The sequence below is a fragment of the Stegodyphus dumicola genome, chromosome 4 (genome assembly GCF_044657685.1).
Source record: "Stegodyphus dumicola isolate Sdum_Otavi_A_Nest chromosome 4, ASM4465768v1".
Taxonomy (NCBI): Eukaryota; Metazoa; Arthropoda; class Arachnida; order Araneae; family Eresidae; genus Stegodyphus; species Stegodyphus dumicola.
This window is the reverse complement of record NC_140771.1, coordinates 175,145,079-175,172,981: the sequence shown is the minus strand read 5'-3', so window position 1 is coordinate 175,172,981 and position 27,903 is coordinate 175,145,079. Positions and strand designations below refer to the sequence as shown.

At 34.6% G+C, this 27,903-nt stretch overlaps 1 long non-coding RNA gene across 1 annotated transcript in view; it reads right to left on the bottom strand.

Annotated features, from left to right (window-relative positions):
* Positions 1 to 5,067: 5,067 nt before the first annotated feature.
* The window catches only part of LOC118190127 (uncharacterized), a 93,340-nt gene continuing 70,504 nt past the window's right edge, over positions 5,068 to 27,903 (bottom strand). Inside the window, exons 2-4 of the long non-coding RNA XR_004758364.2 lie at positions 10,318 to 10,493; positions 5,947 to 6,236; positions 5,068 to 5,842 (exon numbers count right to left, since the gene is read on the bottom strand). This is a non-coding gene — a long non-coding RNA (uncharacterized LOC118190127). The remainder of the gene's footprint in view (positions 5,843 to 5,946; positions 6,237 to 10,317; positions 10,494 to 27,903) is intronic.

Below are 27,903 nucleotides of genomic sequence, written 5' to 3'. Positions count from 1 at the left end.
TAACCAGTTTTTTGGAAAAATTGGATGACCACTTCATGCTCTACCCCGTGCACGAGTTTCAAAAAGTTACCTTAGCTACAAGCGCTTTGAGGGGCCAAGCGCTTAACTGGTTCAAATGTATAGGCAGAAGTCTCTTGGGTCAAGCAGGAAGTCCCACCTATACTTACGAGAATTTCAAGACTGCCCTAGTAAAAGCCTTCCCTGTCGTAAGGGATCGTGCGAAATTAGAAACGGAACTTTTCAGCATATATCAACAAAGAACCGAAAATCTCTCAAGCTTTATTTTAAGAAAAATTCACGTCTTCAAACTCTTGTATGGAAACCGTCCGGATCCTGAAATAATTCAAGTGATTTTGCCGAGGTTACTGCCCCAAGTGCAAGACTTTATTGAATTAAGAAATCCGACTACACTGGAAAAGTTATTTGAGCTAGCAATCCAGTTTGAAAGTAGAAGAACGGCGGACAATGAAAGAAGACGCCAATATCAACAGCGAAACCAATTTGGTGCGCCAAGACTACAGCAAACTCAAGCACAGGGCTACGGAAGCAAAGCGAATCAGTGGGCAAGGAAACCCGAGCATTCAAAAACAGCCGGCGAACGTCGACAGTTCAATAGCAATTCAGGAAAAAAAGTCTCAAGGCCAGTGGAAAAAGAAGGAAAGCACGGAAATGAAAAATAATTTAAGATAAAACGGATTTCTGCTGACGGGAGGGTGCGGAAATCCGAAGGCCACGAAAACCTCTCTTCCTTCAAGTTAAATACAGTAATGGTGAAAAATTTGACTCTTCCGAAGATTGAAGTGTTGGTGAATAATATCCCAGCCGCCGCACTCCTGGATACAGGCGCGCAGTGTTCCTGTGTGGCAGAAGATTTTTTTTAGGGAGTATTTTCGGAAATACCGCATATATAATTCGGATAATACGACAGTGTTAGCGGCGCAAGGAGAAAGATGTAAGTGTATAGGTAAATTACCGCTGTATGTCCGTATCAAGGACGAACAAGTAAAGGTTATGTCTTTTATCGTAAAGAATCGGCAAGCACATATTATCTTAGGAATAGATTTTCTTTCAGAGGCACAGGCAACGCTAGATTTTAATGAAGCGTCCCTTAAGCTGACAATGAAACAAGTTCGTGAAGAAAAGGCTGAACCGCCGATGTTAAACCTTGACCATCTGCCTAATGAAGAGCAACGAAGAATCCGACAAGTGGTAAGTGAATTTGCTTCGTTATTTAGTGATATTCCAGGATTTACTCAGGTTGCTAACCATAGTATTGACACCGGAGACTCAATGCCAGTTCGCCACAAAGCATACCGGTATGATAAGAATAAGAAAAAAATTATAGAATGGCATATCACCGATATGCTACGTAAAACGATCATAACGCCCATCTCAAGTAGTTATGCTAGCCCGGTGGTTTTATGTAAGAAAAATAATGACTATCCATTGACACATCCAAAAAGGTGGAGATTCGCAATTGACTACCGTAAATTAAACTCCATAACTAAATATCCGGTATATCCGTTACCTATTATTGAAGAAATTCTAAGGAACATAACATCCACCAAATATATGACGACTTTAGACTTAACGACTTGTTATTTTCAAATAGGGGTTAGGCCTGAGGACGTGCCTAAGACTGCTTTTATAACCAAGTCTGGCACTTATGCATTTCTGCGTATGCCGTTTGGCCTTTCAGGGGCACCGGCAACATTTCAGCGATGTATGGACATTGTGTGAAGGCCTGTTCTTGGAAAGTCCACATTTATCTATTTAGACGATATCATTATTACTAGTGATAATCTCGACCAACATGTACAGGATTTAAGACAGGTGTTTTCTTTATTAAATGAGGCCAGTCTAAAAGTTAATGTCGAAAAGTGCAAATTTGCAGCACCTGAATTAAAATATTTAGGTTACAAAATATCTCAGAAAGGAATCGAGACAGATGAATCAAAAATAATCGCTGTACAAAAGTATCCGACTCCAAACACGGCGAAGAAGCTATCTTCTTTTCTAGGACTTTGTTCATATTATAGGTCCTTTATAAAAGATTTTGCAGCTATTTCTGAACCATTGTTAAAATTAAAAATGAAAAAGGCAAGATTCTAGTGGACGGCCGAAGCCAATAGTGCTTTCGAAAAATTAAAACAAGCATTAACGCAAGCCCCTGTGTTGAAATTTCCTGAAAAGGATGAGAATTTAGAAATTTCAGCGGATGCTTCGGATTATGCGGTAGGAGCGGTACTTTCGCAAAATCAGCAGCGCGTGGCATTTTTTAGCCGAACTTTAAATCAAACACAAAGAAACTATTCCGCGACCGAGAGAGAGGCACTTGCAGTTCTGTTAGCAGTGCAAAATTTCCGAGTCTATTTTGGAAAGGCGCCAATAACAGTGTACTCTGATAATGCGGCGGTAACTAGATTGTACTCAGGAAAAAACTTATCCCCAAGGTTAATAAGATGGACACTCAAGTTACAAGAGTATAATCTGGTAATTAAGCATACCCCCGGAAAGGAAAATATCGTAGCAGATGCCCTATCCAGAATTAAAATAGATGAAGAAGGTAATACTGTAAAGGTGGCAATGCTCACAGCATGTACAATAAATTCCCGAGAAACTGTAATAACCGAACTGGGTAGGGATCCTGAGTTTGGAAGCATTTATGAGTATTTAAAGGATCCCGAAAATTTTAGCCACCAAGATATTGTGGCGATAAGAAATAGGGCGGCCCATTACGAACTAATAGATCGTCTATTATTTTATACAAAAACTACGAATTCCAACAACGAATTTCGACCTGTTATCCCAGCTAGTCTTAGATTAGATATCCTGCAGGAGCTCCATGACAGCCCTTTAGCTTCTCATGCTGGTATTCGAAAAACTATCCAACGCGTACGCGAGGCAGTCTATTTTCCTGAACTGCAAAAGTTAACAAGGGCGTATGTCCAGTCCTGCCCAACATGTCAAGCAGTTAATTATATTAATTTCCGCTCGGCCGGGTTTCTAAATAGTATTAAATCCGAATTTCCAAATGAAATAATTGGCATCGATTTATTGGGCCCTTTCCCAAAAAGTCAGTTAAATAAAAGTCACTATCTCCTTGTTATGGTTGATCATTTTAGTAAGTGGACCGAAATTGTTCCCTTAAAACGAGCCTCCGCGAAATTAGTTACTGATTCTATTTTAAATAAATATATTTTAAAATACGGGGTGCCCCTAAAAGTTATATCGGATAATGTTCCTCAATTTGTAAGTAATGTATTTGAAAACATCTGCCAAAAACTGGGCATACGTCATTTAAAAATGGTCCCGTATCGGCCGCAATCAAATATAGCAGAACGGGTCAATAGAAATATAGTGAAAATTATCCGTAGTTATGTTAAAAATTTTCATAAAAGCTGGGATAACTATGTCAATGAATTTGCTTTCGCCCTTAGGACCGCAAAACATGATACAACGGGCAAAACTCCTGCTGAGTTATTTTTACGCAGAAAGATTATAACGCCGTTAGATAAATTATTTTATGTGCAACAAAGAGCCCCAGAATTTAAAATGGGTGATATAGAAAAACTAATTAAAGAAGCAAAAAAGAATACTGAAGTAGCACAGAGAAAACAAAAGCTGTATTATGACTTGAAACGACGGGGAGTAACTTATAAAGTAGGGGATGAAGTGTTAAAAATTAAGCATTCACTTTCTTCAGCAGCAGAAGATAAAACTGCCAAATTTTTTCCACCATTTGAAGGACCATATGTCATGGAAAAAATAACTCACGCTGTAGTAGTGTTAAAAGCCAAGAATGGTGAAACCTGCTCCGCTAACATTGATCAAATCAAACCCTACTATGATCGTAATAAAATGCAAATATTTACAGATCTTTTGCAGGATCCGGCGCGGCAGACACGGCAGGCACAAGCTCCAGAGGTGGAACAATGACAAGTACAAGGGCAAGCCATTAAGATGCAGGAGCAAGTGAAAAGAAAGTTTCCCCGCGGGAAAAGTGAAGGTAACAAGAAAAAGAAGCCGTTCCACCGTCCAGAAAAGAGAGCTCACGAACACGAGGAAGGAGTTAGTCGAAGCAGGCCGCTTACCTTAGAAGTTTTACTCAGTTGCTGGTTGCCTTCCAGGCCAGAGGTTTAATCCTCGTGATAATTTTTTAAACGTATTGTAGTGTTAACAGTTCTCTGTACTACATACGGCTTCCTGTTAATATAAGGCCAATATTCCATGTTTATTATTTCAAAATTAAGTTAGAGTTTCGTTATATTTTTATATTCTTACGTTTAGAACACAAGTAGTGGGTCTTTGTATTCCGAAGTACGGAAATTATTGTAAAGAGAAAAAAATAAAGGGTTTTGTATACCCTTCTTGTGTATCCTGTCTACTTCCCACAGTTATTGAACATAGCTTTAGTAAGCGCTCTGTTCCGAGTCAGGTCCTTGCATGTTCCCAAAGAAAGTAAGCCGGAACATTGAACCTGATAAACTCATTTTTGTTTGTTGTCATGGCCGCTTCATCTGTGTTTACTCTACAAAAAGAGTTCCTTCCAATCCTGCACGCTATTATATTTATGTTAATAACGGTTCGGTAATAAAAATAGATAAAAATTATACATTCAATCTTAGAATACATGATTTTAAATAAATAAAGCGCTTTGCAATATATTGGTATCTTTAAAACTACATTGAGTCATTATCGCAACGTCAAGAATTAAGTTTTACTATAATTAAAACATTATGAAATTCACTTTGATTTCAGAAAATTAGAATTCAGATAATATCCTAGAATATCACTTTGAATTCAGAGTGACTAAATCTATTGAACCTATCGAACATTAATGTAATTCAGACTTAATTTTGTCTATTACTTTAACTGGCAGTGTCTTTGTAAAGTAAATCAAGAGCTCACTAACGAAATATTTGGCATCCAGGTTTAAAATTATTCTACTAGAAGGTTAAAAGTAATTTGCAAGAGGTATATGATGAGTAGCTTAGTTATAAAGTTATTTTCATATACAATATACTACATGCATTACACTTTTCTATAATATATATTTTTGAAAAGCTAATTTTATACAGAGAGATGCAGAAAACATTTAGTAAAAGACACAAATAAATCCACATAAAAATAAGTAATTACTTTTGGTTAAATAATGAGAGGGAAAGAATGATTAAAATTTTTGACATTAATCAATAATAAAATTATTTATAATTAACTGAATTAAGACGTAACTGCGAGTATAAATAGTTTAATTACAAAGCTATTAAAATATATTGTAATTGAGTTGCTTATAGAAAAGGGGCTACATTTACACTGGAGTTACAATAAAGAATTCATCAAATGTCCAAGTATTTCATCGTTGACCACGTACAACAGAACAATGGCCAATGAATGTGTTATACATACTGTGTCATCGGCCATGATGATTAATCCTTATCTATTACCTTCCTGGCATGTAAAGCTGAAGTTAAGTAATCCATTTTGGTAGTTACGAGAGTAAACTTACTGGTTTTTAAATTATTCTTGGAAATTTGATCAAATTTAAATGCACAATTTATTAATTTTCTAAATATCCCTGGATTTACTTATTCATGAAGCGTCTTGGAAAGTAACCGTTACGGATGAATAATTTGGGTACAGGTGCAGATGGCCAGATATAGAACAAACAACCGTCCATAGCGTTCTGAGCTTAGTTGATCATAACTGGAATTTTGATACAACATGTTTCACCCAAACACGTTTGTCCAACTACTCTTGCAATGTATACAGGTTGGACGCTTATGGATGATGCTTGTCTGCATTGGAGTCTTCACTTCATCTCGCTGTACCATAGTGAACGCTAGTAGACAAATATTACTATTAAGCATAGCAAAGTGTTTTTTGCCTGACAATAAATTTGAAAGGTTAAAATTAAATAAAAGGTAATTATAAAAATGAATTTACCTAGGTTATGTTAATGTTACTAGGGTTCAGGTTATGAGTGTTTCCTCTGCAGCTCAGGCTTAATAGATCGCGATCACCTCCTTTTTTTTTGTCATACTTTAAAGAAGAATTTTCTATTTAAGCAATATTGGGAAGCTCGAGATCATATTAGAGTTTCTTCGTAGCACTTAAAACTTTTGTTATCTGAGTTTTTGTTATCTGAGTCTTCTATGTTCTATTGTATTCTTATACGCTGTATTTCGTTTGCAAATCTTTGCCTTACTAGAAGTTACCAAAATCATTCAGCTCACCTGCAATAAAATTTCAGACAATAAATAAATAAAAATATAATAATAATTTTAGCTTTTTATATCTATTATGCTTACCTTCATTTGTAAAATCATTATAGGGTTTATATTAAATATTTAAAACTATTTCCTGGACGTGACGCAGGAAATAGATTTTGTTTTGTTCAGAATAATGTCTAATGAATATTTTAGGAATTAATTCGAGGAGACAGTTTTAAATATGGAGTAAAACATCTTAAGTTTTCAGAATAAGTATGTGTTATTTATATATTTTTCTCTTAATGCTTTGCTTGGTTTTCATTTCCCGAGTGTTTTGATTTTAACATTTTGCTCAACGTGATATATATTAGTTCAAAAAGAAGTTACAAAGCATGTGTGTTTTTGGAGCAACGAATCATTATTTAATAAACATGGAAAATACTATTTGATTATATGTTCTGTTTCACTTTTCTCTGACCCAAAGCTCTGTAATTTGCATAACATTTCTTTTATTTCTTATAAAAAAAGTCAAATGTTCCTTTCCTTTCTCAAACACAACAAGACTTCCTTGTTTATCGAAATCAGATATGTTATTAAGTTATGCCGAGAAGAAAACGAAAAGGAATGTTGTAGAAATCTATAGTACTATCGTTTAAGGAGCTGTGGAGTTGCAACTATTTGTGATTATGCTAAATTTAATTCTATACTGCGAATGAAATCTTTTCTTCTATCTGATTAAAATAAAACATTTTTTTAACAGTTCGTTACATTCTTCGCATTTATTTTTGCACTTCGCATTGTATTTTCAAAATCAGAGATAAAATCTTGTAATCTTCTCAGGAATTCTTAGAGAAGTGGGAATTGGGAAGAAAGTATTGCAACATGCAGCCCAGATACTAATTTAGGAAGAATAAAGCGAAAATATTCATTTAAAGTTAGAATCAAATAATTGTATTCTTTACTTTGAGGAAAATAAAATATTTTTGTAATGGTAATGCTGATACAAAATTCACACATAAATAATATTATTTATTCCAGGAGCAAAACAAACAGTGCTTAAGCAAGCATTCGACACTAATTAAACTTTTGCTTGTACTGGCAAATAATAGGCAGCATTCAATTTGTTTCGTGTATTTAAGAAAATATTTATAGAAAATATTACGTGTTTTTGGAGCAGAAGTCTGATAAATCAATTGACATTCAAACGACCGAACCACCGATCTTGCAGTTGTTTGATGAAAGGGACAAACGCTTAACCACAAACACCCTCACGGGTTGATAACATTGTTTTCCACCTAAAGCGCGACTGAGGAGAGGCGCAATAACTGCTTAACGAAATCCACGTAACACGAGTTAGTGCCCACCACATTTTAGCTTATATGCCATAGGAAGCAACATCAGGCTTCTCTTGGAGATCTAACCACCAGAAATCATATAAGCCCGCATATAAATTTGATCCATAGATCTTCAAGGTTGGTGGCTTGATGTGATAATCGTTTACAGCGAGAGCTCGTACGGGAAAATTTGATTATCCCTTACATGAACCCCGGTTAAAGAGCGACTGATAAGAGCCACGAGGTCCACTAGGCGAAATAAAGGTAAAAATAGCTAATCATTCACCAGATTTTCGTTCAGACGCCAAAGTTTAAGCGCTTTTCTTGCGCATTCACTAATGCCTGAACTGAAACTTAAAAGTTCAAACATCAGAAACTGAAATTTTTGCTTTGCATTGGCTAAGTTCAATGAACGTACGTTAAAGTTATTAGCTTTCATAACTTTTTTTTTTTTTTTTTAATTTGGAGGAACATTGTGAGACAAATGGGCAAATTATTTACTCTAACTTACAAGTGTTTATCTTCCCCCAACACTTACAGCTTCGCTGTATTCTTAATTAAATTAGCAATCAAACAGAAGTTAAAATAAGCATTTTTAAAAAATTTCGATATTTGCGAAGTATTATATGGCTTCTTAAATAATGTATATGTTTAAATGTCTTTTTAATCAAGTGCCCATTTTTCCTAATGCTATGTAATTCTAGGACCTAAAATATTTCTGATTTTTGAAAAATACTTACAGTTTCTTTAGTGATCCTACGGCTTTAACATGTTTAGTTAACAAACATGTTTAGTTAACGTCTAGCAAACATGTTTAGTTAACGTGGGGATATTAAATATATTATTCAAATCTAATAGGTAATTCTATCCAATATTTAATCAAATACAACTATCGTAAATCTTTTATACAGGTACGAAATCCTGCAGAATATTTCTGATAGCTTTCTATTTTGTTAATCCTTTTGTTATACGTATGTCAAAGAAAACTCCATCCATAACTTAGAATGTTTCTGTAACTTAGTAATCAAGTCTCATTAAATTTTTTTTATTAAAACTGAGGAAAATCCTGGAGTCTAAAATTTATTTCATTTACTTAGAGCAAGATGTTACATATAAATTTCATTTAAATATCGAACTACAGCTTGCGCGAGGAAGCGTATGAATTGGTCTAAAAGTAAAGAACTTTTAAAAAAACTGAAAATAAAATGTTTGTGAGAAATATAAATGTAATTTTTAATTTATTAAAATGCCATTTGTTTTATTAACATTTTGCTTTATTTGAAGATAGATAACATACAATATTGTTTTCAGACTTTTATGGTGCACTTTACTATTTTCGAAGTATATTTTGCTCAACGGCTTTTTAGACAAAACAATCTCTATAAACATAATTTTAAACAGTTACTTCATAAATCCTGAACATCATATTGAAAATAAAGTAAACAAAATAATGAAAATTAAATAAGCGTTGTTTTGAAAATAAAATCACAATGGGCAACGTATATTTGACGAGAACTCTGATGATGTCTCAGGATAACTTTGAGGATAAGTAATCCTCGAACGTAATATACATTCGAGGATAATTTTGTTATGAGCAAGAGAATTGTTGAATTCACTGTGGGTATGAGCGAACCAACAGTTTGAAAGTTTTTAAAAATGCGAACTTATACAGAATTCAATAAAAATACTAAAGGGCATTCAATATAGAAAATTTGGGATCTGATGTGAATTAAAAATTTTTCTGTATTTGGCTTTAATTTTTGCGAAGCATATATAAACGATTTGCTCTCAATTATTCGCAATTTCTTTCCTATTTCATACTAAGACTATGTGACCGTATGAAGTTTGCATTCTATTAAATTAAGTGAAAGGAAAGCAGACTACAAAAGGAAATCCAACATAGATAGAAAAAGTAGTAGTGCAAGTAGAGGGGACAGAAATAAGCATATTTCAAGTAATGTGCAAGCAGATATGAAGCTCTGACTTAGAGACCGCTGCTGAGATCGTTAGCCGAAAGCTGCCCAAAGGTGAGCAGTCCATTAGCAGTAAAGATTTTCAGCTACATGCTTCGTTACACGACATGCATTTTAGGTGCAACGGGCTCCGTTTGTAATGCAATAGCTGCTAGAGAAAGATTTCGAAGCAAACAGCTACCGAATGGCCAGCGCTCAAATGTTAAACGATGAGCTAAGCGACAATGGATTATCCCATACTTTCAGGAGTTATGATAGCAAGTGAATGTATCGCAGAATCTCACGCGGTAGAAGAGTTTGTAACATGTATACTTGAGGATGCTCTTGCATCAAGCACAAAAGCTATTGGATTTATGATGAGTGTCAGCCGATCAACGGTTTAGGAGACTTTAGTTCAGAAAGTAATGCACCTATACCATTTGAATAGAGTGTAAGTATTGAAATCGGGAGATTATCCGCTCCGTGTTAAATTGGTCTCTAGTAAATCTGTAGCAAATCTTGACTTCCCTTCGTACATCTAATTCACAGATTAGGCTATGTACGAACTTACAGATATGTTTAATAGTAACAAATCTAACCTTTGGGCACATGATAATCTAAACACCACGAGATCATATGCCTCCTAGAATGATTCACTATTAATGTTCAAGATATCATAGTACTCGGAACGGTACATTAACCTATCGCTTGGATGGCGGAAACTTTCTACAAAATATATTACTAGAACTTCTTTTCGATGTTCTTCCAGCGTTCATACAAGAATTTGAATCCAGTAATATAAAGTGCCAGATCACTTACGTATTGTTGGCATCCTCTAACATAACACCTTGTGCAAGATTTGCAGGACACTGTATACTGCATGTCACATGTAGTCTCTGCCTATGATATCACTAGACAAGACTTGTTATCCATAGTAATTCCTCGTGATGTTGTATTCTGTAATGACATGTTATGCAAGTCCCACAATGGCAACACTGGAACAGAAAGATCAGATCAGTAGAAATTAAAGTTACTGGTTCGCAAACTTTAGTGAAATATCTAATTATGTTTAGAAGGATTTATTTTGAAAGAATTTATGAGATCTCTTTTTTTAATTGATTATCAAATAAAAAAATCGGCACATTATTCAGCTATGTGAAAGAGATTTTGTCGTATTTAAGAAAATAAGGTAAATTAATACTAGTGAGCATTAGTAACTTTACAATTAAGGAAGAGCGAAACAAACTTAAAATTTGCTTCAAAAATAGGAGATGCTGTGGTAGGTAGATGATTGGTTTTTCACGCTTTGTTCCTATTGCAGCAATGAATCAATATGAAATTTCAAAATGAAATATAGTTTTTCATTCGGAAATCAAGTTTACCCAATGCTTTTTGTGTTGCTAATGGTTCAACATTTCATGTAAGAAGTCGGAACTTGATCAACACGCTGCGAATGCGACAACGGGCAAGTGATAGTTTACACGTGAACTGGGAAGTATCGTACGGCGCAACTACCTGTTGTCCGCCTTGTTTGTGATTCAAAGACTATTGTGAGAATTTGGCATCTTACAGTCTTTTCAAGTGTCAGGAAATTGGATGTAGTACACAGTTCTCGGTACCATACATTATGATGTGACAACAGCAATCAAGGGCTTATTGTGAACATCAACCAAGGACTGCTATTCGTTTTGGTTGAGATTCAAGGACTGGTATGGAAAATGGAACCCGTATAGACTTATGAAAGTCAGAAAATTGGGTGTATTGAACAACTCCATGTATGCTCACACACGGATGACATTCTCTGCGACAAAGCTAATTGTCAGCAAAGCGGTTTATTGCTTAAGCTTTCCTTGACGCGAGCCATAACGTAGTACTCAACACCCACAATGGTGAATTAAAAAATGCACGCCATTTCATACGTAACATGACATAATCTTATAAGGTGTTCCTCCCGCCTTCTTAGCGTGCCTTCGTGGTATAGTAGTCAGCACACGCGGCGCGTATTCGAGATTTCCGAAGTTCGAGTCCCGGACAGGGCATTGCTCATTTTTGACGTCTCCAACGTAAAAAAAGGGGGTCGCAATGTCGCTACATTCCTTTCTGCCGAGCTCTGCTTTTATTTGCAGCAACATGATGGTGTAACTTTGTTTACAGGAATTAAGGGGAACAAATGTTGAGAGGCTTCGTTTTCTATCGTGATACTGCCCCATGATATAGTGATACTAGATTAACGGTATAGTATGTTACTGAGTATACAATTCCGTTCGCCTTCAGTCCGCATATACAAAACTTTGATCAACCATCAATTCATTACTGAGGTTACAATGCCTGCAGCTAAGGCATATCTTTGTAGCATCCATTGCTTCACATGTCAACAGAGCAGTGCAAAACCGCTTTTGCCCTCTCCCTCTCGTGTTTCCTCCACACACAGGCTGTTTACTCCTGCATTTGACAGAGACTTATCCAGATCTCTCCTCAACAAAAAGCGACTATTTAATTGCCACAGAGAGACTGAGTGCAACATGTGTTATCCAATAAGACAAATTCAGACACATAAATAAAATATGCATATAGACTGCCATACCGTCGAATGCTATAAGTTCCCTGAATATATTTCTGTTATAATATATTTGTAAAATAAAGGTAAAATTAAAAATAAAAAATTCTGCTAACTGTTTTCATTCTTCAGGTATCGGTCTTAATAGTCCACAACATCTGATTTAATGCTTACATATAATATTTTTTTATTGTTTATACTCGTATGTTTGCTACATTACTGTAGAAGCTCAGAAAAAAATAAGCGTATTTTTCCTTTCACGTATTTTCAAATATTGTACTTTAAAGGAAATCAGTGTAACAGAAAGAAAAATAAATAATCAATTATTCTTTTACTGATATACTTAGTTAACAAGCCATAAATTTCTTTAAATTATAATTATTTACGTAAATAAATGAATTTGTCTTTAATACAAAACTGGCGTACAGTAATAAATTTTATCGCATTTTATTAAAAGTATTTTTTTAAATGAATTACAATAATAAGAAATAAACAGCCTTATTTTGAGCTAGAAATATATTATTCTATTGAAAGAGCTGTTATCATAGCTTATTCGTGGAGTTGATATTTTATACACATGGTTGTTGAAGCAAATGCAAATTCTGCTACTGAAATCTAACTCGCGAAACTAAATAGATATTTTCATTTTTATGATTCTAATCAAAATGATTTAGGTTCTCCCATTAAGCAAGAATGTAGTCTACAAATTATGAAATTTGACACGTTAAATTAAGCGCAATGCATGACTGTAGCCCAATTCTGCATTTCAAATTTGCAAATGTTTACGAGCAAATGCATTTTTCTTAACTGCGTAAATTAAATTATATTTTGCGTAATTTATTTTATGGATTTAACTTCTTCCGAAATATGAGAATATTTTGGAACCAGAAGGGAAATTCAAATAAATCGGATAAACTGGAAGTTTTCTATTTAGTTTTTAAAATTTTTACTGCAGTGTTAATAAACATGGGGATTTCAGTAATTTCCTGTGAGATTTCGTTATGCCTTTAGACATATAATATTAAATAACACATTTTTTAAGATATGTCAATTTAAATAAACGCATTGAAATATATTAGAAAGAAAGTAGATACTTCCTCAAAAAGTATGGTTCATTTATATGTTTTATTTTATTTTCACTAACAATTAATATATTTTTCAAACTTTCACACTAATGTTTCTTCCCTTTCCATGAAACGGCCATTTTCTTTAGTGGATAAAGAAATGAGAAGGAGTTTATAGAATGCTGATGGTTATTAAGTGTTTTATTGTCTCAAAACTCAGTTTGGAGTTAAAATATTACTACGTTTGTAAGAATCTGTTGCTGAAATGTTTTTATTGGCGTCAGCCGCTGTCTAATCTTTCAGTGCAATATAACATACATTGAATGTGCATTCTACATTGCACAGAAATTTTATATCGCATTAAAAGTTTGAATGCAATACAAAGCGATGTCGTAGGCTTCATCTTCGTAGGCTAGTAAAATGCATGTAAAAAATATGTGTTTGCATATGGTGCAGAAAACTGACATTACATCTAAAAAATGCTTTTGATCAGTCTCCGAAAGTATTCGCTGCCAATTCTGCGTATACTTAATTATTAGAAAGAAGTATACTTTTCCTGCAAACTAAGTAAGCAAACAGCTTAATTATCGAAACGTGAAAATGTTCTAGAAGTAAAGTCTGACTCTTAGGCTGGTAATACTCAATATAAGAGATAGAAAAGTCGGGAAGTTGAGAAATGGCATGGGAAAGGGAATGATAACGTGCATGTTCAATAGTTGTGAATACACAACCATGATCTCTAATACTGTAGAATAGTTTCTGCAGATTACACGTAAACTATATGATGTAATAATAAGTTGCAGGGGGAAAAGTACATGCAGATTCCCCCGCCCTCTGAAAAAGAAATGATACGTAAATTACATAAATGTGCAATTTCACTAAAGAATACATATGTGGATAATAACTTCAGGTAAAGTTCGCTTTTAAAACAGAAAACATTTTTTAAGAACAAAATCATGCAGAACTAGGGACATGTAAAAATAATTTATGAAATGTGTGCGAATTAGTAATTTTGAAACAAATCGGCCCTTGAATTTCGAAAACACTTAGCGACATTGATGATTCAGAGATTATTTGTGTTTCTTACCGAGATTTTATTAAAGTTTTTTAACATACTTTGGGTTCTAACTGAACTATTTTTAATTCAAGCATCGATCAGTTCAGAATTACAAGACCCACAAAATAGCAAAGGAAAACAACATCTACAATCATATTAAAAGGACAAAGTGAAATTATTACATAAAATGCACTAAAACAAATATAAATGTGTGTGTGATTATGGCAAAGCCTCGAGGGCTGTCTGCCTAAAGGGAGGGATGCCTTCGTGGAGGACTTTCTAAGAGGAACTGGCTCGTATACACGTTACACATGGGGAAAACCCCGAAAACGCCCATGCAGCCAGCCCGTTCGCGGGATTCGAACCTCGGACGAACTACCAGTGTTCAGCTACTTTACCGCTCGTCCGCTGGTGGGCCCTAAATATAAATGATAAATAACAGTATAAAGATGTATAATAGTTTAAAAGATAAATATTTACATAAATATGCATCAAAATTATTTTTATGGATTTAACTTTAAATCTTGAGAAAACATTTTCAAAATAATAATAAAGCTTAAAATATAAACCAAAACCATTATGTCGTAAAATCTTTAGCATTTAGAAATATCAGGCATCAATCGGTAAAAAATAGGAATCAGTTTATTAAATATGTTATTTAGTTTATAGACATTATCTAGTTTATTAAATGCATTATCTAGTTTATCAGCGAAATATAATTCTTCGTTTTGTTTCAGTATAATTATTTGATTATTATGTCGAGCAGTAATCTTTGTTGTAACTTATAAATAAATTAGAGTAATGTAATAATGCTACTGTACTTAATAATGGACGATACATAGACAGCAAAATTATTTTTTTTTTTCATTTTCAAGCACTCACTTCTCTTTCATGAAATTACAAATCAACGTGACGTATTCGATGCTAGGAATTCCTTCAAAAAATGAAAAATGTTCGATAACTAATTTGAATTGTATGTTTTTATGACGCTAAAGTTATTTGTGCATGAATAGAGAAACCAAATATAATTACTGGGCTTCCAGAACTTTGCATATGAAATATGTGTTTCTAAAATAAAGCAGTGAAGTTTTCCACAAACATCTGAAAGATTTCCTTATGTGATATGATAAGAAAGCAATCTACTATTAACTTCTATTCCTTAGGGATGAAGTACGAAAAAATTAAAATTGCCTTTTACAAAATTAAAATGCTATTGTAAAGAGATTTTACTATTTTATACACAACATGTAATAGAGATAAGCAAGTAGAGGGTGCTTCTGCGCTTCAACAAAAACTCTCCTTTTCCAACCCAGTTATAATTATAGCTGAATCTATTACATTTATAGTTATGGAATATTCATCTTGATATCCTATAAATAAAACGTATTTCATTATTTTGAAATTTCAATAAATACGTAGGAAATACAGAAGACGGATTTACTGATGAAGAATAACTTTAAGTCTTGTATTAAAACAAGTATTTGTATTTTCTTCTAGCTGATGTAGTGTTTTAATTTTACTACTAAGAATTCAGGTGCTGATACTAAGCAATGAAAAGTTATACGTCAGACAGAAAATTGCGATAAAATTTAACTTGGACGATAAAACTATTTATAAAGGTAAATAGATTTTCTTAAAGAATATTGTTACGGTTTTTGTATTTATTTAGTTTGCTATTTTTAATAAAATAGTTATTATTTTTTTTTTAATATTCCCGTGCAATGCAGCACGACACATATTTGAAGAGAAATCTTCGCCGAAAAATTAAAATATAGGAGCACGCGCATTGAAAATTTTAATAAATAAATATCTCGTAATTGTTCTATTTTGCTATCCAGATAAATCAAGAAAATGCGAGACGATTCTCGTACGTGACTTAAAAAGCTTACAAAAGCTGGAGGAAATCATCTCAATTCAGTTTCTTACTTATTGCTGTTAATGATTGTAGTGAATTCTCGGTTAAAACGGATTTGCTTTCTGTGCTTTTAATTAAATTCTGTTGAACGTTTTAATAGTTTAAAAGATAACTACTATGACATATTGCTATATAAAGGAAATGTAAGCATTTTGTATTTATTCTTGGGATAGGAATAAATTTTATTCACATTTCATCGGACTTGTGCATTAAATTTATTACGAACCCGTACTCACGCAACACGTTTTGGTGTCAGAAGTAGGATTTGAATGCCAATAACTAGAGGGATGGAAGAACAATTAAGGCAGCTCGTAACTGATTTTGATCCATTCCAAGAACAGAAGAAAACTGGCCAAGCCTTCTTTAAAAAGAGATTAATGCGGGACAAGAATCAGTTAAAGTAGAGGTGAAAGCTATTCAAGCAGTGATGCAAGCTGGCCAAGTTTCTGTTAAAGAAAGAAATTTGGACATATTGAAGAAAGAGTTTCCTCTATTAAAGAACAAATAGAAGAATAGAAGAAAGACTTTCGGCCGTGGAACAACAAATAGGTTACAGAGTTTTTTCTATCCAATAAGAAATCACTTAACTTCAAGGAAGAGTTTGTGCCGTTCAACAACCAATTGATGACAGGGTTACTTCAATCGCCAAGGAAGTTGATACCTTAAACGCTGAAGAGAGGAATGCTACCGAACGTGTCATTAAAGATCTTTAATATGTTTTCTAACGCTCGTCTTCTGGCGTGGGTCGAATTATTTTAGACATAGAATCGATATTGATGATCCTCCACCAATCAAGCAGCATCCAAGACGTCTACCGATTGCTAAACAGAAAGAGATACGAAAACTTTTAAAGGATATGGAAGAAGGCAATGTCATGAAGCCTTCAGCAAATTTATGGGCAACTTTCTTCGTCCTCGTCAGAAAGAAAGACAGCTCAACATTCATTTGTGTTGACTATCGCCGGTTGAATGAGGTTACGAAGAAAGACAGTTACCCTCTTCCTAGGATTGGCGACATTCTGGACATTCTTTCTGTGAGCAAACGGTTCTCAACATTTGATTTAAAGAGTATGTATTGACAGGTAGAAATACATCTTCATGACCGAGAAAAGACTGCATTTATTATGTCATCTCTGTTGAAGGTGTGTGCACGGATCCTGAAAACGTGTCAGCCGTTGAAGCTTGCTAACGTCCCGAAAATATCCATCAGCTGAGAAGCTTCCTATGACTTTGCACCTACTATAGGAGATTCGTAAAGGACTTTTCTTCCATCACAAGATACCTTCGTAAGCTGACAGAGAGCAAGCAAAAGTTCTTGTGGACAAAAGAATGCGAAGATTCTTTTAACAACTTAATGGAATCTCTAACATCTGCTCCAGTCCTGACGTATCCTCAACTCAACAGACCATTTATTATCGACACGTACGCGAGCAATGAAAATGTCGGTGCTGTTTCGTTTCAAGAAATAGAAGTGCTGTTTGGCTTCAAGAACGTTTAATGGCTTACTGGAGCAAGTACCTGTCTAAGCCCGAGAGGAATTACTCTATCATCAGGAAAGTGTTGCTCTCCTGATTCAAAGCCCTACAACATTTCCATCATTATCTATACGACCGAAAGTCCCTGCTCTGCACGGATAATGCCTCATTGGCCTGACTTTTAAATTTCAAGAATTCTGAGTGTCAAATAGCCAGGTGGATACAGAGACTCCAGGAATATGACATTACTATTCGTCACCGAAAGGGATCGTCGCACGGAAACTCAGACGCCCTATCTAGCAGTCCTTGTCCAGAAAGCTGCCGATATTGTTCTAGAGTCGAAGCGAAATATGAGTTGCTGATTCCGGTCGCACGAAAAATTATATGAACTCCGGCTGATCGAGATCCGTGGAGTGACAAAGAATTCAGGAAAGACAAGCTGGGAGACGTCGACATTGAACCCTGATTGATTTAATTGAGTCATCTAGCAGAAAACCTACCTGGCAGGACATTTCGATCTATAGTCCGACGGCAAAACAATATTGCGCTCTTTCGGATTCACTTCACATTCGAAACGGCGTCTTACACCGGAAATTTGAAACAGATTATGGGAAGACAATGACAACTCGTACTTCCATGATCCCGGTTTCCTGATGGCTTTAAAGAACTACATAGCAGCTCTACAGAAGGTCACATCGGAATAATGAAGACCTTGCAGAGACTTTTTCACCGCTTCTACTGGAATAATGAATAGGATGACGTGCAGAAGTGGTGTCGATCTTGCGTTGCCTGCGCAGGTCGGAAAGAACCGAGAAATCGCAGCCGAGGCAAGCTGCAACGTTACAACGTAGGTGAGCCTTTTGAACGTATAACCTTTGACATCTTGGGACCCCTGCCACTGCTGAGGGCAACAAATATACCCTCGTAGTCATTTATTACTTCACCAAATAGAAGCCTTTCCTATTCCTGATCAAGAGGCTATCACAGTAGCAGAATTGATGATGCAGCACTGGATTTCCAGGTTCGAAGTGCCTCTTCAGTTACATTCCGATCAGGGAAGGAATTTTACTCTGCAAAGTACTCGGCATTAACAAAACCCAATCTACGTCCTTTCATCCCCAGTCGGACGGCATGGTAGTGAGGTTCCAATTGAACCATCCTTAACAACCTCTCATTCATCGTTTCCAGAATCCAACAGGACTGGGACAAGAAGTTACCACTAATTTTACTGGCTTACCGCAGTACTGTTCACGAGACCATCCGCTATTCCCCATCTCCGATACTCATCGGTCTTGACCTTCGTCTGCCTTGTGATCTTTGGTTTGGTCGTCCTTCGGATGCGCCTTCATCGCCTGAGGAATATATTCAAAATCTCCAGGCCCGGTTTGAAGTGATGCACAACTTTATACGAGAGCGAGTCAACTTGGCGAAGAAGACAAAGACCCGATACGACACCAGAACCTACTTGGCGTCGATTCAACGAAGGAGATTAGGTGTGGTTATGGAATCCGACTCGACGGAAAAGACTCTGTCCGAAACTGCAGTCACCTTGGGATTGTCTGTAAACAGTCCTAAACAGGTTGAACGACGTCGTGGTTTGGATCCGTAAATAATCAAACTCTAAACCTAAAGTCGTTCATTACGACATGTTAGCTCCTTACTATAGCCATAGTACGTAGTGTATACGTAGTGCAGTGCATAGTACGAACGGCCATAATATGAACAGCAGGTGTTTAAATTTTGTCTCCGAATGCTATAATAATAAAGTAAAATACTGGCACACAATACAGAAATGAATTTTCGTTTATATGAAAGATGTAATTCCATTGGTAAAATAAAACAATTTTTAAAACTGCTTATTACCTATAAACTTTGTGGAATTTCCTTTATTTGAGCAATATTTCTGATTCTTCGTACTAATTTACAGTTTTAATTGACATTACTTGCATGTTAAATTACAGTTTTAATTATATTACATATTATTAACATTACAGTTTTAATTTACATTAATGTTTTAAGTTACATTTAATTTACATTTATTACAGTAATTTACAGATTTATTTTATCTAGTCAAATATTTTGGAATGTATTTCATTGTACCGAAGATAGAAAAATCCGGTATGGACACCGCATGTTTACCATGAGCGACTTATTAAATTACATATTTTTATTTAAGCTTATTTTCTCGAATTAATTTATTGATATCTTAAAGCAAGTTGAAAATGACATAAAATTTGCATATTTTAACCTGGTTAATTATATTACATGGTTAATTTTTGTCGCAAGGTTTTCAAACTCCTTATAATTTTTTTTTTCATGAAGAGTATAAAACATTCCCCGATATATGTACAGGAATCAAGAGACCGCATTAAGTTAGATTTCATTATTTGTCTAAAATTATTATTTTTTAAATTTGACGTTGCTAAAACATGAATAATTTTGTCTTTTAAAAGACTTCTGTAATTAGAAGTACATGAATAAGACCAACGAAAATACCTTGGAAGTGGGTGGGTCTGTCCAAGACGGTTGGTAATGCCAAATACAATAAAACAGAGAGGCTTACAACTACATGTTACATAAATCCTATTCGCAAAATGACAACATTCCGCGGCTAATCGCTTTTCAGTTATGCGAGGGGCATGCATATGTAGGTACGTACGTAGTGAAGACAACACGAAATAATACCTTCTGAATCCATTTTAAATCCTGTCTTCAATCCGTTTTGGAAAAAAATAAATGTCCTTTATTTTATCCGCACGTATAGACATCATGAAAACAAATCATCTAAGCGGATTCGGGAGCGGTAAAAATGGATATTTCCATTGAAATATAATACCCGAAATTTTTTGCGATTATAATAATTTCTTTACATGTAAGTACAAGGAATTAAAAAATAGTCATTATAACTTAAACTACTGCTAGTAAAAAACTTACTAATAAAATTAAGTAAAAATATTACCAGTAACAACCTTACTAACTAAAAACAGTGGTAACTGATACAGATCTTCCAAAGCTGTCATAATGTTGGATTGAGTCTCTTTCTGTCTTTCGCTCTGTCTACTCAAGCATGTGATGCTTCCTTTCGTGCAAGGTGATAATAGACACGAGTTGCAAATAATGTACAATCGTTGAGTTCCTGATAAAGCAACTTTTTTGATAAAGGGTTATTGCAGTCTTGTTGACATCCACAGAAGGTTACAGTTGGTTTACGGAGACAATATCTTTAACAAACGCAACATGCATAGATGGATGAAGAGATCTGAAGAAGAAACAGACGATACGAAAGCCAAACACGTAGTGGAAAGCTATCAAATGCATGTTTATAATTTTCTGTAAAAGTTGGATTCAATAAGTGCGGGAATGCATGAATTGGAATGCACACAATGATGAAAAATGACTTCAATTTTAAAAATAGTCACTCTAACATTAGATGAAGTCTGAGTTCGTATCATTTAATAAGAAATTACGTCCAAGAGAAAGTGATCAAAGAAGAAAAAAAGCAATAGCAATCCAGAACTAATTCGAAATTACAAGAAAAAATTATGTTCCCCAACAATTCACAAAAGATCTGATGAGTTTACTATTTTCAGACATTTTTATGATAGCATTCTCTTTTGTAAACTAAATTAAAAAGAATGCATTTTAGGAGTTGTGATTAAAAACACACGTTTCGATTTAATTTTCTATGCAAGTCAAAATCTTGTGTCATACCATCTATCTTTCATCTTCACATATTTATAAAGAAAATGAAATCAAACTTCGAATATTTAATTAAATTTTTGGAGTTTTCAGAGCAGAAAGAAAATTCAGATTGTTCTGCTTTCATTTCTTCTAGGAATGAAGCAAAAAAGAACTTCTCCGTATTTTTTGTTTCAGGTATTCAATATGTTTTATAGTAGATTATTGTAAGGCTTTGTCTTCCTTTACCAAAAATATACCGAAAATGTTTAAAATAATATTTCTTCTAAACGCATTTTACATATTTTATTTCGAAAGAGTGAACTAAAATAATAAAAAGCATATTGTTGGCTTAGTAAGCTAAATGACACCTGATCAAAATTGAAAGTAAACAATTTTATATTCTCTTTCGCATGAGTTTCCCATCGTTGTGTAGTGAATTCGAGAGTTTAATAGTTAAAGAATTTGATTTCATATTTGTAATTATTTGGAGATTAGATTTCATTCTAGTGTAAATTTCTTCGTTTACGTTTTGTTTATTTGGGGATTTTAATTCTCAAAATGTTATTTTCTTACGTTAAGGCTTGGGAACCAGTGCTTCAAAGTTATTTTGTTCATTCCTGTTTGAAAACAAACAAAAATTAAAAGAAATATTTTTAGAATGTAGAAAAATTAGGGTGGCTTAAATTTTTCCGGCGTAACATTTTTTGCCTTTTTCTAACATCTTCCATCTGTTTAATTTCTAGAATATTTCTTCTTGCTGTTAACCTTGTTTTCGGGGGTACGTACGTGCATAACCGTTATGAAAGTCGAGATTTGCTTGATAGGATACTTTCAGAAGCCACGGGTTTTTGGCATGGCCAAATTCTGCTTCGGCCTTGATTTGCACGCAGATTGTTCAGATAGATTTTGGCGGGAAACGTGAATGGCTGTGTGAAAGAGGGGAGCGAATTTTGGGATTTTGGCAAAGAGCCCTTTTTGGGTTCCGCGGAAAGTTTTAGTAATACTGGCTTCGGTTTTAGACACTGAGGAGCGTAATGCTTCCAGCCAACGAGACTGCAGAAAAAATAATTACTGTTCCAGGCCTCCCCCTTGCGTGAGCGTTCCTTTGGGACGGGCTGTTTCAGGACCATGTGTCGAAATTAAGATTATTGTGCATCCTGAGCAGGGAAACGTAGGTGAGCATGGAAGATAAACTAAAATTGAAGGTTTGGCGGCTGATACGTAATTCTTGTGTTTCTTCTACGTGAAGATCCTCTGTGCAAATTTTTCTACGTGAATGTTATTCTAAGTGCAAATTCTTCTATTTAAAAATTCTTCTACGAGAAAATTCTGTTACGTGCACATGCTTCTACGTGAAATTCGTCTATGTGCGAGTTCCCTTCTACGTACAAATTCTTCTATGTGAAAGTTTTCTTCGAGAAAACGTTTCTACGTGAAATTTCCTACGACAGGAAAAGCTTCTACTGTAAGATGCGCCGGGTCCCTGCTTTAACCGGAAATGACTCCTGTGCCTGGCCTGAAGATAATTTTATCTTCTTTTCTTTCTTTCTTTAGTACAACTGCAGTTAACGGATTATTTTTTTTATTTAATTTCTAATTGGATAAAAGATCATAGAAGAATTAAATTTTTGTTTTATCTAAAACAAAAAACATAGGAATAACTGGTATCTAAATTATCGCGAAAATTGTTTAAACATTTCTTTTTCATTCCTTAAGCATAATTATATTCTTGTCATTCTATTAAGGTGCGTCGATTGTGTATTAGAATGAATTCTTGTCATTCTATTAATGTGTTAATGTAAGGAGTAAGGTTAACTGAATATCCTCCTTCGCCTGAGGATCTGACTATATTTCCGGCCCACCAGCCCCGAATGGGTTGGCTGCATGGGAGTTTTTGTGGTTTTCCCCATGTATAACGTGTATACGAGACTTCCCTTAGAAGGTCCTCCACGAAGGCATCTCTCCTCTTAGGCAGATAGCCCTCGAGGCTTTGCCTTAATCACACACACTGACTATATTTCCATTTTTGTTCCTTCTTCCGGGAAACTAAATGACTGTTAGTGTTTATCTGAAATAATTAAAAAAGATGTATTTGCCTTAGGTTAATTAAATTTTCACTTAAAAATTTCAACTCTATAATTTCGATTATTTCTGGAAAAAGGGAGTACCGCCATACTGGATGTTGAAATTTTCACGTGTAGGTTCAAGATTGTAAGAAATATGTAGGAAAAGGGAATTGTATACATGAATTATTGTGCAGTCTAAAATACTCTATTAACCTTAATTAAGAATTGTTTAATATCTCAGGAATGACTGTTGTATTTTGCTTAACACAGAGAAAAATGTTTTGAATAAACCCAGAAAAGTAAATGTTAAATCTGAGTACGTTACGGTTTTGAGCTTATTATTCTTATTTTTACTTTTCGTGATGAATATCATTATTATGCTTACCACAACGTTTAGCTATCTTGTCTGAACGTCTGTTGCAAATGTGTGTCTAGCCATTCAACCGGCGCGAACCCGGTCATAACACAACGCGTGTATTAACCGCTTAAAGGTTAGAGGTTTAGAGGTTTGACTAAGATGAATTTCTCGGTCTTTGTCATTCCTGTTTTGCTAGTTCTAGAACAGGAATGTTAAGTTTTTATTACGTCACCAGAAAAACCCCACTACGTAACAAGTTTGTGCTGTGATCTTTGCACCCAACAAATTTAGTTCCGTTAATTTGGCACATAGCACCATTATGATATTATCATTTCATCAGTATCTCACAATGAGATAAAAAGACGTTTCTTTCCATAACTACGTTTGCAATTGGCCATTTCTTTGCTAAGTCTCTCAGAAAAACCTCATTATCTCTTTTCACGCTATTACGATATAATTTGACAATTTAAGTTAAAAGTAATGATTGTAAGGTTTATGATTCTTTTTGCTATGAGCACACAGTTCACTTTTTTCATTTCTGCTTTGAAAATTTAATAGCGCAATGACATCAGCACTAAAATGGATAATATCTTGACCATGATCCTCTTTCTTGACCTTGATATTCCGCCTGGATCTGGCGGAAAGGGGACTCGTTAATCTTCTCTGTCGTTTTTTTATTTGGGAAAGAATGAAAGGAATTGTTGCATACTCCCATACATGTTTTCATCACTTAAGTGATTAGCGCATATATCGGAGTTTTGAATATTTTCATCGTACGAAGCCTGATAATGTAGAAGTGATTTTTCACACTTTCTAGCTTAAAACCTCAACAAGCTGTAACAGTTCAGATAACGTCTGAAATAAAAATGTAGTCACTGATGATATTTCAGTACTCAGATTTATTCGGCTGAATTTCGTGTCTGTCTCAGGTCGCCCTCTAAGTGGGGTAAAATGTAAGGAAATATTACATTCCGCTGTTCATTGCTCCCATGTTGTAAGTGGTTAAGAAGTCTCTAGCCAACATAGTGAACAATTAAATCAACAGCGGCAGCGCAATTTGTTTCATATTCCGTGCTTCAAAGATTTATGATCCCTACAGTTACTTCCTAACTACAAGTAAAATGCCGTATGTGTTGATTGTGAACATCTAGACTTGATTTATTTTATATCATGTTTCTCTCCAGTCGCTCTTTAAAAGTTTAGATAAAAAATATTTATTGTGTTCCCCTGGGCTTGTTCTCGATCTGTAAGTGGTTAGCAGAACGAATAACCACAGGGAAACATTAATATTCGACACAATTATATTTTAGCATATCCTTTAGCGAAAATCCCAATACTATCTGCAAGTTCAGTTAGGCAAATCATTCCAATCTATTTACATAATGAAAGAAATGTCTTCGTAATGGATGTTCCACACTAAACTAACCCATATTCATTTTACACACGATATAAACCAGCTTTTGCGTTATATTCGTTTGACAGACGACATTTATTATAAAAATGTAATGTAGACACCCCATAACTTTTTTGTGAGACTTATTAAATTATACAAATTTTTTACTGCATTTCATTTAAACTTATCTCCTCGACTTTCATTAGAAATATATTTATCGTCCAGTTAAGTCAGTTCTCTCTTCACAACAAGGTAAAACACTTAAAACTCAGAACATAAAAAATTGAAAATACAGAAAAACATAAAACATCAAATACAGTTAAAAACAATTAAAAATAATTTTACAGTTAAAATTATAGTTTCTGCGCAAAAACAAGCAATTAGGCTAGCAACAAGAAGACAGATTATTCTGTGCACAAAATTTAAATTTACGTTTTGTCCCACTCCGCAAAACGACACCAAAGGTGGTGCACAAACTGACATAATTCACTAGTCTAATAACAGTTTCAAAGGTAAACAAATGGCGACTTCATTACGCTTAGTGCCATTTAATCAACTTTTAAATTATTTATAATTCTATAACTATTGTATGCAGATTAACTTGAACCATAAAAACGTTAACCGGAACATATGAACAACCTAATTCAATCACTTTTAAAGTAAAAAATGCACAATTTATTAACATATAAGAATAAAAACTTTTAGTAGCTGGGTAACAGAGTGAGTATATATATGTTTGCACGTCTAACATGTTACAGCAGTCTCACAACAAATAGGTAAGTTCTGAGGCTACTCGTTTTTGGGTTCTGCGTGAAACATATATACGTATGAACTGACTTTACGGAAAAAAAAAAAAAAAAAAAAAAAAAAAAAAAAAAAACTCTTCTGAATCCATTTTACAATCTGCTTTGGGAAAACGAGTCCATTATTCTGCCCTTACGTGCAAATGTCACGCAAAACATTCTTCAGATCGATTCGAGAGCGTTCAAAATAAATATTTTTGTTGAAATATGATACCTTAAATTTTTCGCATCAATACTTTCTTTACTAATTACGATTACAATACTTAATTTACTTTCTTTACTAATTACGATTACAATACTTAATGAAAGAAATGTCTTCGTAATGGATGTTCCACACTAAACTAACCCATATTCATTTTCCACACGATATAAACCAGCTTTTGCGTTATATTCGTTTGACAGACGACATTTATTATAAAAATGTAATGTGGACACCCATAACAAGGAAGTAAAAATTTTGCAGATAATGCACATTATTCTATGCGTAGCGTTTATCAAGAAATGATACATCTTTTTGAGCAAATATAAAACATGAAATTACCACGCGTTAATATGAATTTAACTAGTTTCATTCTGAAGATTTCTAACTAATCATATTCTTGAATGTCCAGCATTTTTGCAGTACACATATCGAAGAAACTATAATAGCCATTATTAGTTTCTTCAAGGTTCCAATTATGGAATAGCTTTAGGTGAAACTGACGCAATATTTTATTAATTTTCAAATAAGATTTGGAATCACGGATGATGAACATAAGCAAAAACGGTGGCAGATATGCTTTCAATGATCAAAGTGAAAAAATTCGTAAAATGAAGGAAAAGGAAATGTCTGATATCACACATAAAATCAGCACTTCACATCATATATAATATCCTTCAGAGCAAATACAAAATTCAGAAATTTTATCATTTTGCAGGCAAGACAGATTATTGGACTTTATACTACGTGCGTAAATATCTGAAATTTTAGCGTATATTATTTTAAAAGTTAAAAATTCAATAAAATTATGAATATGATTTCAAGAAGATGTCAAAGCGAAACAAATAAATTTAGTTTGAAATAAATTTTTAGAATGAAGACTAGCAGATTGAAGTTCTCTGATTCTTCCATGTTTAAGGTGACTGTCGGGTACTGTCTTGCTGTAGATTTAAATTGTTTAGTCTTGAATAAGAAGATTAACTGACATACGATATTGTATACTTTTGTGGAGACACTAGGCATTTTTTGAAAGCAGCAGACGTGAAAAATAAGCAATGCCCTAGCCGAGACTGGAACCACGGACCTCTCGAATACGCATCGAGTGTGCTGACAATTATATATCGAAGGCATGATAAGAAGGGTCGAGAAATACCTTACATACTCCCCCTTTTAAAGGGCGAGTGAGGATTAAGAGGCCCATCCGCCAAGTCATGGTGGTGGAGAATCATCATCGACCACCTTCTTAGTTCGGGTGCTACTGTAGAGACACTTGCCATTTTTTGAAACAGAGGATGTGAAAAATGAGCAGTACCCTCGCCGGAACTCGAACCGCGGACCTCTCGAATATGCGTCAAGTGTACTGACTACTACACCACGAAGGCATGCTAAGAAGGCAGGTGGAATACCTTATAAGGTAATGTCTTATTCTTTATTATTAACATTTGTGGCAATGATCTGGGCGCTCTTACGAAAACAGATTTTTGGTTTTCTTTCTTGTAGGATCTGAGTGCGTGTTTTTGTAGGTTTATTTTTCTATGATGCAAGACTAAAAATAAGCTTTTTGGGGATTTAGTACTTATAACGTTAAGGAAAAAAATTCTCCTTAACACAGCAAAAATTGATATGGTCACTGTTTGAAAAGTCACACAGAGCGGTGTGCAGGGCAAAGTTCCGTTTAATTCCCGTGCTACATCTGTTCTAACGAGGGTCCCGTATCTCTGAGTTTTTTCTAGGGAGCTCTCTCCCTGTCTAGATTCATGTGACAGTTCCTGTGGAGATGTCCTTCCAACCCACAGTTCCAGCACTAGATTGTCTTCTTTCCAGTATTGCTTTTATTC